The sequence below is a fragment of the Podarcis vaucheri genome (assembly GCF_965113315.1).
Source record: "Podarcis vaucheri genome assembly, chromosome: 10".
In the NCBI taxonomy this organism is placed as follows: Eukaryota; Metazoa; Chordata; class Lepidosauria; order Squamata; family Lacertidae; genus Podarcis; species Podarcis vaucheri.
In genome coordinates, this window is record NC_138748.1 from 14,015,637 (window position 1) to 14,027,501 (window position 11,865).

General features: G+C 44.1%; 1 long non-coding RNA gene across 1 annotated transcript; it reads left to right on the forward strand.

Moving 5' to 3' along the window:
- The first annotated feature begins 492 nt into the window (after window positions 1-492).
- On the forward strand, window positions 493-11,233 carry LOC309541797. Its single transcript, XR_014223945.1, has 4 exons — window positions 493-589; window positions 8,861-8,966; window positions 9,979-10,026; window positions 11,136-11,233. It is a non-coding gene; the product is annotated as an uncharacterized lncRNA (long non-coding RNA).
- Window positions 11,234-11,865: the final 632 nt, after the last annotated feature.

Sequence of the window (11,865 nt, forward strand, 5' to 3'; positions counted from 1 at the left end):
TAGGAAAGAAAAGAAATCACTCCCTCACTGTCCAGTTTCCCCAAAAGAAAAGAAAAAACACACCCATGAAACATCTGCCAGCGTTGTTGAAACAGATGAACATGCTTGTTCAATCTGATTGTACAAGTGTGACCTTTTCATTGAGAGGTTGTTAAGAAAGTCTCGAGTAAAGTACTGTTTCCACCCCTTTCTACATTCTCATCTTTTTAGACAATCCTTTTCAATTATATGGTTGAAGAGGCATGTTCCTGGCATTCTCTTTATCTGAATTCTCCTTAGCTGAGACCCCAAAGTTCCAAGTTTCCCAGTCTTGTTTTGGAAAGCATTAAGAATCCTCCATTGATCTGTTCAGTTCTATTCAGGCTTTGTTACTCACCTTATTAGAATTGTGGGGGTGGGGAGCAGGGTCAAACTTCCTGCCCTTCTGTTGTTCCCTGATGTCATAATGCATAAGCTTGCTCCTCTGTTACTCTCAGCTCCCTCCAACTCATCCGACCTTGTTCAGTGGGGACCCCAACCAAGCCATCGCCTATTCCCTTCAGATTGGGATACATCAACTGCAGAGTACCTGGGGTACCCAACAGAGCAGGTATTCAGACCTTGGGCATCCTGGTCTTCTGTTATGTCCCCAAAGAATCAGCATGATTCTATGATACTTACATTGTCAAAATATTGATTCCTGTTCATAGGTGGTTGGAGGGCAAGAGTGCTCATATGTGGCCAGAGTATGGCTGCATGGACCAGTCACAAAATCCCATTAGCACTGGGTTTGCAATAGTTCAGTAACTGAGCAGTTGTAAAATACCTTTTTTCAACATGGTTCAACCTTCGTCTCCTGAGGAGACCCCTCACCTGTTAATGGTTCATTAGGGTGGTAACCATTTGGGGATCTTGAAGGGCAAATGCTGGCATGCTTGGATTTTGTGCTTTTCGGCATTATTGGCTGGAAGTGACCATAGTTTGGTCGGATATTTTGACCAGAAGGGTGTGGAGGGGAGATGGTGACTCTAAATGACATCATTAGGCAAGGGTGAAAGTGAATGGGGAGATCTGTATCAACCTGCCTAGCAATGAGGGCAACACTATGCATTCTCTTGAGATGAAATATACAAGGACTGGTTCCCATAAGCCAGGTGAAATTCACTTGTCCAATTGGAGCAATGATATTTTCTTGGTAGAATGACCTGTATAACTTTACTCTCAGCAGGTAGGGGGTGAGGGGCTAAGCTTTTCCTCTTCAGTGGCAGGTAATGTGGGAATCTAACAGGTAGAGTAAGGTTAGGAGAGATTTTCTTACCTTATACAATATTTTGGACTTCCATCAACCACATCTGAAGATTTTTCAGTCTTTATCACTTAGCCTACATTTCTTAATTTCCCTATTACTTTTAATTGTCCTTAACTAATAACTCCCTTCAAAATCTTCTTCTCTGCAATATTTCACATAATCCTCCTTACAAAACTTCTTGCAGTCCTGCTAGCATAATCTGTTTATTACAACTGCTTTTCAAATAGTTCAAGTATTTACTCCAGTCCTCTGAGAATCTCTGGTCCCGCAGGTTTCAGATCCTTCCTGTCATCTTGTCTAATTCTACATAGTCCATTAATTTCATCTGCCATTCTTCTTTCATCGGTAATTCTTGTTTCCATAGGAGAGCATCCTTAGGCACCTTTAGAGGCAGAAATCCTGATGCTTCCTTCCAATGTTGGGAGGCCTGTTGGGATGGTAAGGATCACCTTGGGGAACAGTATTGTAGGAAAGGTCCTACAAGATCAAGAAAGCCACCCTACTGACACAAATGAGGGCTGCTTAAGGGAGAGGGCATGTCTCACTTGGATTGGTAGTTGATTAGTTACCTGCACAGAATGTCCCCCTGCAGATGTTGTTGTTTAGTTGATTAGTCATGGCTGACTCATCGTGACCCCATGGACCAGAGCACACAGGCCCTCCTGTCTTCCACTGTCTCCCGCAGCTTGGTCAAACTCATGCTGGTAGTTTCGAGAACACTGTCCAACCATCTCATCCTCTGTCGTCCCCTTCTCTTTGTGCCCTCAATCTGTCCCAACATCAGGGGCTTTTCATTTGTTTATAATTTGAATAAAATGGCCTTCATTTTAACACACTTCGCCTTGTGTCACATCTTCTTATTTCCATGGTTACACTCACAGCGTAACTAGTTTGCTTGCAGTTTAATGAGAACAATATTGCAAATTCTGATTAACTTTGGAAAGCGTCCCAAATTATTTTTGCATTCATGCCCATAAGGCCAAATTGGTTAGAGTAGACATTATAGCTGTTACCTTAAGCTTTGTATTATTAGTGTGCAAAAATAGTCTGCTCCTTTTTATGTTTGTAAGCAATAATATCACCTCAAGCAAACATAGTGATTTCAATTATCCTTAAGGCAAACTTTCATGTTACAACTTAATTATGGCCTCAGTAGCAGCTTTTCAGCACCATCTTCACATTAGCAAAATATCTACTCTGTCCTAGTCCTGTTGTGCCATTGCTACACCTTATCCACAAGTCTCTATTGGTACTTTTCCCCACAATCAAAGAATAATGAAAATAGTGATGGGCAGTCAATGACTTTGCACCTAGTTTATAACTGAGCCATTTTAAAGCATTTTCATTTTGAGCAATTTCACCAGAAATACCAACACACTCTCTCTCTCTCTCTCTCTCTCTCTCTCTCTCTCTCTCTCTCTCTCTCGCTGTGTGTGTGTGTGTGTGTGTGTGTGTGATGAAGATCAATCCAAAGTTTGCAAGATGTGTAGATCCCAAAATATTTGAGTGGATCTTCAGAAACAGAGCATGGACTAGAAACCTTTGGTTGGTTTCCATGATTAATTGCCCCGTTGCCCTGCCCCAACAATCTCTACAGAGATTGCAGCCCTCTGTAGTTTTAAAAAAATGTTTTTAATGTTTAATGTTTTGTTATGTTTTTATATACCGTATGCTGTGAGCTGCTCAGAGTGGCTGTGGCAACCCAGTCATATAGGTGGAGTACAAATAATAAAATTATTATTATTACAGATTATGGTGTTATCAAAACGATGACAGAACCTAAAGGTGCATCAGACTTTAGCATTCACAGTCTTTAAGAAATGAACTCCAAAAATAGGACCACAAATGGGGATCCTTCAAATTGAATAGATGGACCTGATTTGAATCTATTCCATCAATATCTGGGCAAGGACATTGCCTTGTGCTCAGGGTGTGGGGTGCTGTTTCCAAATCCACAGCTCCAAATGCTATCCCATTGCCTGAACTGTGACAATGACCTTAGGGGGTGGGACATACCAGATCTGACGAGTCAAGAGGAGTAGTCAATTGATGCAGGTGCCAGGAACTATTAGAGGACTAAGCAGTGAGCAAAGTGTAACCATTTGTGTGGTGAGTTCCCACCTCCCCCCCCTCAGAAATAGACACAAGACACCAGAGTTTAAGGTTAATGGGTCAAATTAGGCCACAACTTAATTGATTACAGGAATTGAGAGGTATTGGCTTAGGCATTGGTCCTATCAGCTAACCGGCTTCAGCCCACTTGGTTGAAGACGGGCAAGGGTTAACCACCAGTAGGCGGAGTCCTGCTGATGCACATCAACTAGGAGCTCCCCTGGGGTCACCGCTCGGGGGCGTGCCTTAGGCCCACACCTCCATAGGCTTAGGACAAGGCCACGCCCCCCGGAATCCTTTACCAGACTACCCTTCGATTTGGGGGGAAGGTGATGGCGCTTCCTTCCCCCCACCCTTGTTATCTGCATAACAACACCCCTACCAATGCCTAAGCACCAATGCCCAGGAAGTTGTGACATTTGCTACGAGGCAGGCAAAAAACCAAATGGCTGGTGCCAATTTGCCAAATGGCAAAAATTCCTACCAGGCCCCTTGACAGCGACCAACCAAAGTCCATAGCAATGTCATAGAGCCTAACCTAACGGGTGGGGGGATGGGAAAACCCGATCAGCTGGAGCACGGCGAGGAAAGAGGGAGATCCTCAGCTGCGCCGACGCTAAGTAGGGCGGGCCACGCCCCCTGGGCCAGCCGATTGGCTGGCCAGGGGGATGACGAGTTCGAGGATTGCCCAGTATCGCGGGGCTGTACGCCAGCCCCCGCATGCGTGGGGGAGGGGCATGAAGCCCTTAACCCCATCTCCTCTCCAGCTCGGAAGTGGCTTTACTGACTTTATTTAGGACAACCATGCACGTCACTTTCCAAGCTTCCTCTTCATCTGGAATGTTTAATTTTATGGTGAGAGAATGCATTCTTGCATTTCAAAGCACTATTGTTCCGCAACAGATGTTTATGAAAATCTTCTCTCTTGTAGTTACATTGCAAAACAATTATATCTGCGTGTAAAGGAAAAGCCTCGCTGCTAGGGAACTGTCAGTCACAGAGTAGGTTTCGTCTCACTGCATTGAAGACTGAAATGGCTGCACACTTTAAACAGGATAGTTTGTTTAATATCAACGGGCATGTCTGGATGCAACTGGAGCCCTGGTGGATCTCTCCCCAGGCAACTGCCAATAGCCTATAGCCATGATGGCTGCGCATTGTTGTTGTTTAGTCGTTTAGTCGTGTCCGGCTCTTCGTGACCCCATGGACCAGAGCACGCCAGGCACTCCTGTCTTCCACTGCCTCCCGCAGTTTGGTCAGACTCATGCTGGTAGCTTCGAGAACACTGCCCAACCATCTCGTCCTCTGTCGTCCCCTTCTCCTTGTGCCTTCCATCTTTCCCAACATCAGGGTCTTTTCCAGGGAGTCTTCTCTTCTCATGAGGTGGCCAAAATATTGGAGCCTCAGCTTCAGGATCTGTCCTTCCAGTGAGCACTCAGGGCTGATTTCCTTCAGAATGGATAGGTTGGATCTTCTTGCAGTCCATGGGACTCTCCAGAGTCTCCTCCAGCACCATAATTCAAAAGCATCAATTATTCGGCGATCAGCCTTCTTTATGGTCCAGCTCCTACTTCCATATGTCACTACTGGGAAAACCATGGCTTTAACTATACGGACCTTTGTTGGCAAGGTGATGTCTCTGCTTTTTAAGATGCTGTCTAGGTTTGCCATCACCTTTCTCCCAAGGAGCAGGTGTCTTATAATTTCGTGACTGATGTCACCATCTGCAGTGATCACGGAGCCCAAGAAAGTAAAATCTCTCACTGCCTCCATTTCTTCCCCTTCTATTTGCCATTACCTCCAATATTTGAGGAGTTTCACCTCTGAAAATCAGCAGATGGAATCACAGGTGAGGTGAGTGCTGCTGTTTGTGGGCTCCTCATTGGCGTCTAGTTGGCCACTGTGGGAACAGAATGCTGAATAAGTGAGCCTTTGGTCTGATCTTATGTTCACTGCATGATTCATCCAAATATTTATATATTAGCCCACCTATTGCCATGGCAATTTGCTTTCCACAATCCAGAAACATTATGTCTAGCATTTTCCATCCGGAGACTCTGTTTGATGTGAAGGTCACTTGTGACCTTGAGAAAGGAGATACTTTCCAATTCTCAGAAAATAGGATTCCGATTACCAGTTGTACATGCTGCATTTCACTTGCGTCATATTAAGAATCTGTTAACCCTACTTCAAGTTATTTCAAAAGAAATTACCTTAAGTGCATTCTCCCCTCTGCTCAGCTGGTCTTGTGGAAGCCGTATATTTCCTTCTCTAGAAAATCGGTATTTTGTCTTGATTTATAAGGCTTCGATGTTATCTCCTCAAAGGTAATTTGATTCCTGTCTAGCCACAAGGTGTAGTCGTTAAAATCACTCTTTTTCATATCTGGCCTCTTAGCACATTTCCACAAACCACCGTTCCTTCCAGCATTGCCACTGCCTCAGCACAATCAGAATGAAAAAGAAAGAGAGAAAGATGTATTAGAAACCATTCCTTTCCCCTGTCATCCGGATTAAGGCACAAAACATATTTTAATGCTCACCGCCAGCAAAGGCACAGAGATTGACTCAGCCTTTAATTAGGGCTGCCTTGCAAAAGGAACCTTGCTAACACACGGTGTATTTTCACAAAATATGCTGCATGTCCCGACCGTTATAAGAATGGAACAGTCTCTGGTTATTATTGTAGAATGGAATTGCGGTGAGTAAATGATCACCCCAAAATGACAGCCATAAAACTTCAGCTGGGTGTTTTGACTGTTTACTAGACACTCATCGTCGTATTATATGTTGCAAACACAGGATTTCCAATACTGTAGCTGCATTGTGACATTGGCAGGGGAGAACTGGTGGTTATGCCTTATACTGGGAGTCAGACCAATGACTTATCTAGCTCAGAATTGGCTAGACCAGACACCCATAAACTGCTGCCATCTTGATGGTTTGGACTGCAGCTCTCATTAGTCTTGTAGGCTTGGGCTGATAAGCGTTGGAATCCAACAACATCTGGAGCAGTGTTTCCCAAACTTGGGTCTCCAGCTGTTTTTTACTACAGTTCCCATCACCACTGACTACTAGTACTGCTAGCTAGGGATGGTGGGAGTTGTAGTCCAAAACAGCTGGAGATCCAACTCCCATTATCCCTAGCTAGCAGGACTAGTGGTCAGGGATGATGGGAGTTGTAGTCCAAAAACAGCTGGAGACCCAAGTTTGATCAGGAGGGTACCAGATTGGACAAGGCTGGTCTATAATGACTAACAATGGCTCTCCAGATTTTCAGACATGCATCTTCCTTACACTACTTGGAATTGCCAGGAATTGAAGTTGGGAATTTCTGAATGCAAAGCATGGTCTCTACCTCTATAGTCCTTCCTCTAATTAATGTGAAACATCTCTCCCTTGATTCTCTGTTGCCAATAACCACCAATCCATCGCTACCACTTCCTCTTCATTCAGACCTGTAGCTGATTCTCTCCTAGAATTCAAACAATCCTCCTTCCCATTGTATTATATCTGGGCAAACCCAGGTTTGGTTTTTCCGAAGGTCACTGTAGTTTCTCTGTTAAAGCCACTTCCGACCTCGGGAGGAGGTGGTGTGGCGGGCTTTACGCCCCCAACACATGCACGGGGGCTGCCTCTCAGCCTCCGTGCTATTAGAGGAATCCTTGGCCGCATCATCCCCTGGCCAGCCAATCGGCTGGCCCAGAGTGTGTGGCCTGCTCCATATAAGGCAGGCGCAGCCAGGGATCTCCCTCCTTGGCCACTCACCTGCTTTGGTTTCCCACCCGCCCGCCCTTCAAGGTTCCCCTTCTGACCTTGCTATGGGCTTCGGTTGGTTGCCGTTAAGGGGCCTGGTAGGAATTTTTTCCACTTGGCAAATTGGCACCGGCCATTTGGTTTTTCGCCTACCTCGTAGCAAATCGTCACAACTTCCTCAGTATTGGTGGTTAGGCATTGGTATGGGTATGAGGGGGATGGGGGGAGGAAGTGCCATCACCTCCCCTGGATATTGAAGGGTAGTCCAATAAAGGATATCGGGGGGGGGGGCATGGCCCTGTCTGAAGCCTATGGAGGTGGGGGCCCAAGGCACGCCCCCAAGCGGTGACCCCGGGGGAGTGCCTAGTTGATGTGCATCAGCAGGGCTCCCCCTGCTGGTGTTAACCCTTCCTGGTCTTCATGCAAACAGGCTGAAGCCGGATAGTCTGATAGGACCAATGCCTAAGCCAATACCTCTCATCACCTGTAACCAATAAAGTTGTGGCCTAATTTTGCCCATTAACCTAAAATAACTGTGTCAAGTGTCTTTATTCCTATGGGGGAGGCGGGAACTCGCCACACAAAGGGCAGCTATCGTGTTCTCTCCATAAGCACAACAGCTGATCTCTCAACTCTAGGCTCACCTAAACCCCAGAGCTGCCTCAAAAATAATTTTTAAAAAGATTATCAATATTGGCCATCCATCAATCAGTCCCCGCTGCAATGCTTCCAATATTTACCGTAGATGTTTAGTTTACCAGCATACAGGGTTTCATCCTCAATCCCAACAACAGTGTTGTTCTGACACTTTTAATATTGGAAATGACAAGAGTTTCTATGTAAAGCTCTCTCGCATTGCAACTGTACTTTAATTTGTTTAACAAACAGTGTAAATGTTGTTGTTGCTGTCAAGACTAAAGAAACTGTTGACCCAGAAATAAAGAAGAAGAAAAAGGGGGGGGGGAGAAAAGAAAGAAAAGCCATATGCTAAGATGTAAGTTTTATACAAGAGAAATGTGCCATATGGCACTGGATTTGCACCCCTGTCAATGCCGCCTTGAAAGCAACCCATGAAATACGATCATTCGTATCATTGCTCCTGTCACTCCTATTGGAATCTGTGACAGCAAAGAAAGAAAAGTGACAATGACGTGTAATAAGGTTCTGTAGAACAAAAGATACCTTATACTACCAAGAGGAATGAACAACTGGATCTAGAAGTCAGTTGCAGGTGGCAATTAAGATGCGGTTTATTAATTGCCATGTGCTCGTAAGCATGATCTCTTTTCAGAAAAGAGTTGATGACTCATCGCTCACTTCCCTGGGTGTTCAAAGTGTTTAAATACAATGCTGCAGATAATTATCAGCTTCCACCAAATGTGCTTGTTAGTAGCACTGGAATTAATTTAGGTATTAATTATGAATGGTATACCTTTGGGGAAATGCATCAATCTAACTATAACACACCTGTCTTCAGGCAGGTTGATGCTGCATCAAATTCTTTCGCAAAGGTTTGCCTTCCAATAATGCCAGCGCCTTGTAAAGGTAACCGTAATCATTGGGTGTTAACACAACAGTTCCTCCACATTTATATATTGCCCTATCCCATACGTTCAAGGCTCCTGGTAATATATTTTCCTCTTCCTTATTTTATGCCTCCCTCTGATAACTCCTTCCTACACATGATAGATCTTTCTTTTTTAAGTGATCTGAAGATAAATTGTGAACTTAATGCCCTGAATCTTATTTGGAATAACTTTTAGAGAAGGACGCCAGTTCTTTGTTGAATTACACTAAGTGCATCAGAAAACGTAAGAACTTACAGTACTGAATCTGGATCTTGTTAGTATTTGTACTGGTACCGTATTTATTAGAAATGGGATCCTCCTTAATGAGGGTCCTGGTTGTGTACGGGTCCCTGAGACACCCCCTCCCCACTGGGTTATAGGTGGGGGGCATGCCCTAGGCCTTGTCTGTGGGCCCCACAATCACGCCAGGCCGTTTGAGCCAATCCGATGCAGGTGGCGTGATTGGGGGGAGCTTTAAAAGTGGCAGTGCGACGTAGCTGAGGCACTTGCTGCCAAACACCCACTCTCCTGTCCCTAATTGTTGATGTTGCTGCTTTGGACTTGCTTCGGATATTGGTTGGTCAGCCTGTTTTGGAACAGGGGCCGGGTAGGAATTTTTTTTCCATTTGGCAAATTGGCACTGGCCACTTGGTTTTCGCCTACCCCCTTAGCAATCGCCACAACTTTGTAAGGTTTGGCGGTTAGGCATTGGCTTAGTGAGGTGTGTGGGAGGGGAGGTCTGCCATCACCTGCCCCTACATGAATAAGAGTAAAGGAATCTGGGGGTCCTGGATCTCATCCGAAGTCTGCTGGAGGGGCTAGGGCCATGCCAGGACCCCGGAACCCCGGAGTGAGCAGTTGATTTTCATTGATGTTTCTCCCTCGTTTGGTGTTTACCCTTCCAGACTACCTGCCAGAGAGGCAGGAGTCAGTTATAGTCAGTTGCCAATGCCTAAGCCAATACCACTCACTTTGCTGTAATCAGTTACAGATAGGTAGCCGTGTTGGTCTGCCATAGTCAAAATAAAAAAAATCCTTCCAGTAGCACCTTGCTGTAATCAATAAAGTTGTGGCCTAAATTTTGCCCAATAACTTAAACCAAAATTACATGTCAGTGTGAAGTTATTTACTTGGGGGAAGGGCTTGGGGGCCTCGGAGCACAAAATATAATTTGCAGAGAATAAATTGTATTGGGGGAAAAGAAAACCCATGCAATGTAATGTAACAGCTGGAAAATCTTCTGACTCCAATCCAGGTCACAGAAATGCTGAATTTGTTACCTTTAAAATCATTACCTTTAAATGTGAGTATGTGTGTGTTGGGTAGTGATAGAAGGGGTGGGAATTAGAGATTGGCTGGTTGTTGCACTGAGTTTTGCAGACTCCAAGAACGTGCTGCTCAGAGGAGCTGGTGAGGGCAGACAGGTTATAATTTATGGGCTGCTTCAAAGGAGTTTTAGAAGCAAGAAGACCCTCTCTTGGGCTCAAGAGAGTGAAAGACATTGCATTGGACTTCGTATATCTGCACATTACTGCTTTTAATAGTTGCCATCCTCTAAGAAAAGAGTCATCTTAAAAGCCTTGTGTGTGGAGTCTACTTCACGGCTAGGGCTTTGAGGGTGAAACTGCTGCATCAGTCTGTATGGCATCGGTCTGTATGACTCAGAAAAAAGAGATCTATTTCAGTTTCCCACAATTTCCTGCCTTTGCTTATGCAAGGGAGTCTCAAATGTGCCATTCCAAATCTCTCTATCTGGCCCTTGGGAGTCTCCACAGGCCACACCCCTCCCCAGCCACACCCACTTTTCCCAGGCCACACCCTTCACAAACTATGTTTGACACCTTCCTTGAGTGTTTTTAGCTGGCTGGAGTGTGTCATTGAACTCTGATATTGCCTCTTGCTCCTCCAGATGAAGGATAGAGAGGGGTGTCTGAGTGTGTGTAGAAACTAATTGAATGTACTAAGTTAACATTCACATTCCTTTGGCTGCCCATTTTTGCTTCCAGCCTCTCTTTCCACTAACATCTGCTCCCTTGAAGATATTGTGGGTCTCAGGCTGAAACAGGATTGCCCACCCATGGCTTAGGCTTTTCATCATTAGGCAGAGTGAAGGTGGATATTGCGGGCAGCATATTTTGCCATATATATATATATATGCATTCTTCAAATGAAGAATGATATAATAAATAATCAAGAATAATAATTTGGGAACTCCAAATGTGTCAACCATCCATGAATTTGGTCTTTCTGGTGTATACCACTTCAAATAAAATGGAGATAATTCCTTTAGGAGTTTAGCATCCTCACAATATCATTATTATGCCTGACTTTAACTTTCTGTATGTGTACAGATTTCTGTTGCGGTTCATTTCAAAGCTTTCATGCTAATGATCTGTCTGATTTATTCCCCAGCTCAAAGTATCTTTGCTTCACAAATGGCATTTTTGAAAAATAAATTCTAATCCCAATTGCTCACTAACTATTCGAGAAGAAAGTTGCTTGTGTTCCTGTTCCGGAAGTCTAATTGAAATAATAAATAGTTCTGTTGTTGTTGTTTCTGTGTTTCTTTTTCTTTCTTCTTCTTTTTAAAAAAACCTCTCTCCCTTTACCTCATAGCCAGGAAATATAAGACAGTAGATGTCCTCTTATAAGCTTTATAAGTATCACAAATTGCTGATGAGGAAGAAAAAAATGTGCAATTAAAAAACCCAAAACAAATTTGTGTTTCTCAGTCTATGAAGCTCAGTATACTTCTCTGCTTTCACAATTAAATTAGCAAGCCTTCTCTCACTGACTAAGAGTCTTCTATCTTTAGTAAAAGCTCTGTTCAAACAACCTGATTTATACACAGTAAACGACACCCTAGGTGCTGGGGCTAGAGGAAAAAATTCACTGGCTACAGCCATATCTCCATCCCTATAAACTTCCCTGAGCTGGAGCTCCCTCACACATGCTAGAACCCTCATTTTCCATTATTGTGATTCTATCAAAATGCTGCATTGAAACATATTGAAATCTGGGTGTACACAATGCAGATTAACAGAATACAATTCTGGATAAAAATGTGCAAAGTTTATACGGACTTGAAAGAGTCATCCATCACCACATCAAGATTAAGAAATACCACCCTGCCCCCTTTTGG